Genomic DNA, 4036 nt, shown 5'->3' with positions numbered 1-4036 from the left:
AAAAAAAAAACCTTGAGATATAATTCACATATCATATAATTTATAAAATATACAGTTTAGTTTTTATTATTTTATTTTTTGAGCTGGAGTCTTGCTCTGTCACCCACGCTAGAGTGCAGTGGCATGATCTTGGCTCACTGCAAACTCCATCTCCTGGGTTTAAGCAATTCTCCTGCCTCAGCCTCCCCCAGTAGCTGGGATTACAGGTGGGTGCCACCATGCCCAGCTAATTTTTTTCTATTTTTAGTAGAGAGGGGGTTTCACCATGTTGGCCTGGCTGGTCTCAAGCTCCTGATCTCAAATGATCTGCCCGCCTCAGCCTCCCAAAGTGCTGGGATTACAGGCGTGGGCCACCGTGCCCATCTTCTTCATGTTTTTATTGGCCGTTTGTATATCTTGCCTGGAGAAATGTCTGGTGAGATCGTTTGCCCATTTTAACATTGGGTTGTCTTTTTATTGAGTCATTATTCCCCGATCTTTAACCGGCTGATGCTCTTTCTCATTCTTTATCTTCTCCCTCTTCTTTGATAACTCCCTAGTACTGCATTCCTCCCACTTTGACAGTCTCTCAAGTGCTTTAGTTAAGGTCTACCTTCCCACAAGACTGCTGATTCTAAGAGAGCAGAGACTATGTCCGACTTACTCATTGTTGTTCACTATTGGCCCATTACTTTATACATTTTAGGTTTCCTGGCACATATCAGGTACTCAACAAACATTTGTTGAAGTGTACTGAATGTGATTTTCAGTTTCTCTTGTGTCAGGAGGGTTGCTGTCTCCATTGAAAAGATTTTTTGGTTCACCTCCTCTCTAACCATTTGTGGTCCTGACTGCTACCGGTTGGGGGTTGTCCCAGAGACTATTCATTCTTGTGTCCTAGTTGAACATAGCGTTGGAGGGTCCCTAGGGTGAAAGGCAGTAAGTGCAGCTCATGTGTGAGGTGAGATTCAGTCGGAGGAAAGTGAGTTGATGCCATATGAACTGCCTACCAAGGCCGCAGCCGGAGTTAGAGGTGAGGTGGAGCGGGACTGTGACAGGGCAGCAGAGGCGTCAGACACACCCAGTTTGTCGGAAACTGCCTCATGTGTCTGAAATCCAGTTACAGTTATTGTGCCTATTAAGATGCACACCCTGACAGACTTGCATATGGAGAAAACCAATGCAATTTTTTTTTTTTGGGCAAATTGCCTTTCTACCCCTGCATCAACCACTTATTGAATGTGCTGTCCCCAGGGAGAGGATGTGACCTTGGCCCAGGGCAGGGGTCTCTTTAGCTGAGGAAAATTTCTGCAGAGCGACTCAGCTAAAAGCCGTCACCAGGAACTCTCCGAACAACTGGGAGAATGAGTGGCTCACATCTGCAAACGGGATCTGAGTAGTGTGCTGTCAGTCTTGCACTGTTCAGCTCCACTTGCTTTATAACACAAATAAGGGGTGCTGCTCCCTCAGGCTCCAAAGGGCTGATCTTTCTGGAATCAGCTGTCATACCACTGAGCTTACCAAGATCACCTCTGCCACGCCCTGCAGAGGGCAGAAAGTCAGCCATGGGTCACCACTTAAACACACGGGCCAGCTGATTACCCCTTTTCCTGGCCTCAACTGCAGGGCTTAACAATCTTGAAACAGCCTCTAAAATCTCCCCTAAATTCAGAGCTTCCATCACCCTAAATGTAATGGCTTCAAAGGCAAATGTAAAGGGCTGTGGTAATCTGGAATATGACAGGTTCAAACCCTTACTTCGCCACTCACGTTCACAGGATCTTGAGTAATGCAAACTCTCTAGATCTCAGCTGTGAAATGAAGTTAACAGTAGAGCCTCATAAGGTTTGCAATGGATAGTCTCTCATGCCTCCTAGCACTGTTGAGGCAAGGGGACCCAGTGAAATGCATTTTAAAATGCAATAGCAAGTGGTTCTCCCACTGCCTGGAACACACGCCACCATCACCATTGTGTCCTGTCCATCCTTAAAAATTTGGCTCAGATCAGACATTGCTTCCTAGAAACCACGAGTCTGGGTGGATCTTTACCGCAGCCCCACAGCACTCAGTGAACACCCTGTGTTTACTTACCATTCTATCATACTTGCTTACTTACTTGTCGTATTGCCCTATTCCCCCGCCCACACACACCACACCACCATTATATGGCTTTTTGTTGCCTCGGCAACCAGCACATAGTAGATGCTCAATAAATATAAGAAAGGAAGGAGACTTTTTTAAAATAAAAATTTAAAAACCCAAGAAAGGAGAAAAATTGATTGAAAGAGATAAGAAAAATTAGAAAGACAGGTACTAATTCAAAAGAAATATGGTAATGGACACGAGTAAAACATCATTCTGAGTTATGGTCTTTGTCGAAATAGACACTAGGCGTGAGCAATGAATTAACAGGAAATTAGTTTTAAGTACTTATACCAGGGCAGAGACCAGGAGAAAGATGAGAAGCTGGTCCAGCTTGTTGGGATGCTCCTGGAAGGCTATGGTTGGGGTTTAACATCCAGCTAGTTTAGCTCATAGCTGCTGAAGACATTAATCAACGTGTTCTATCATGCATTTGCATGTAGCAGGCACTGCGCACACCCTCTCCACCATGGGAACTTGTAGCTAATTCAGAGACAGACACGTATACTAACTCCAGTAGTCAAGGTGAACTAATGTATCCCAGCAATTACCACGTGCAAATCTCTACCCTAGATGCATCAACATATCCTCCTGAACCTGCTGAAGAGTCGCCCTGCAAGGATGAGTCAACGGGCTCAGGGATGTTAGATAACTTCCCAGGACACATGAAGTCCTGACAGGGACACTCTAGGCTCACTTCTAAGTTCTTTTTTCCACAACTCACTTTCCTGATTTACCTGCATGTCATATCCAACCTTTTGCTCTTTCATGCAACGAAACCATCTCATATGGGCCAGATATCACATTAGGCATTAGCAACAGAACCCTCCGGGAACAGCACAGTCAGCCCCTGCCCTCACAGAGGTTAGCATTTGTGAAAACAGACATTAAGCAGGTAATGAGAGCCATGAAGTGTGCATGACACGTGACAAGGGAGAAAACACAGGATGCTAACCTGGATCAAGCAGTTCAACGCAAACTGAAGCTCTTAAATCTGAAGTGACGAAGACTCCTTAGGAGTTGGCTGAAGAAAGTCAGGACTATGAGGGAAGGAAAGTGAACCAGGCGCATGGAACAGTATATGCAAAGAGACAGAAAGAAGGTGCACTTAGGGACCGTAGAGAAGAGTGGCTGGAGAGGACAGCAGGGGCCAGATCACAAACTTCGCGTGCACACACTTGAGACTTAATCCTAAAGCAATTAGAAGCCACAGCTTCTAATTCACAAAATTCTTTCGCCACAGAAAAGGCAGAAATCACTTCATTTTGATACCTACTAAAAGCCTATAGGATAGTCAGGTCAAATTATTCTCAGGTCCACAGCAACTGACATAGGGTACCATGGAGTAGATACCATAGGAACAGGAGGGAAGAGCTGCTTTCCCCAAAACTCCCATTACCACTCCCTGCTGGCCCAGGATCACCAGGAAACTGACCCTAGGAGGAAATATAGAATGCTCGGGAAGAGTAGGTCTAACTCTGGCCCTTGGGCCACTAATATCTTAATTATCAAAGTTGATTATATTGTGCCATTACATTGCCAGTTATAATTTATACAAATTTTCCTTCCTCTGGCTTGATCTGTCTCCTCCCCTACTCAGCATAGAAGTATTTTTGCTCTCAGGGACGGATCCCAGTGGCCCGACGCTCCATCCTCCCTCCTTGCCCCTCTCCTGCAGGCCCTGTCCCACAAGGAATTAGAACATCACTTGTTAAATTCCAGGAGTCAGCAAAGAGTGGACACTTTGTTTTAAACATTCCTACACCAGGTAGGCAGTATTCTGGGAAGAGTAATAAAAGCCTCTACAGTTAAGTTAAACCAACAAGTAAACTGGCTCCCTAATTGAAATGTGCAAGACAGCCTTAGGAGCATCTTAAGATGACAGAAAAATGAAGATGCAGGAAAAAAATACGAA

The sequence above is a fragment of the Cebus imitator genome, unplaced genomic scaffold (genome assembly GCF_001604975.1).
Source record: "Cebus imitator isolate Cc_AM_T3 unplaced genomic scaffold, Cebus_imitator-1.0 Scaffold71, whole genome shotgun sequence".
Lineage (NCBI taxonomy): Eukaryota > Metazoa > Chordata > Mammalia > Primates > Cebidae > Cebus > Cebus imitator.
Note: the sequence above shows the minus strand (reverse complement) of the source record.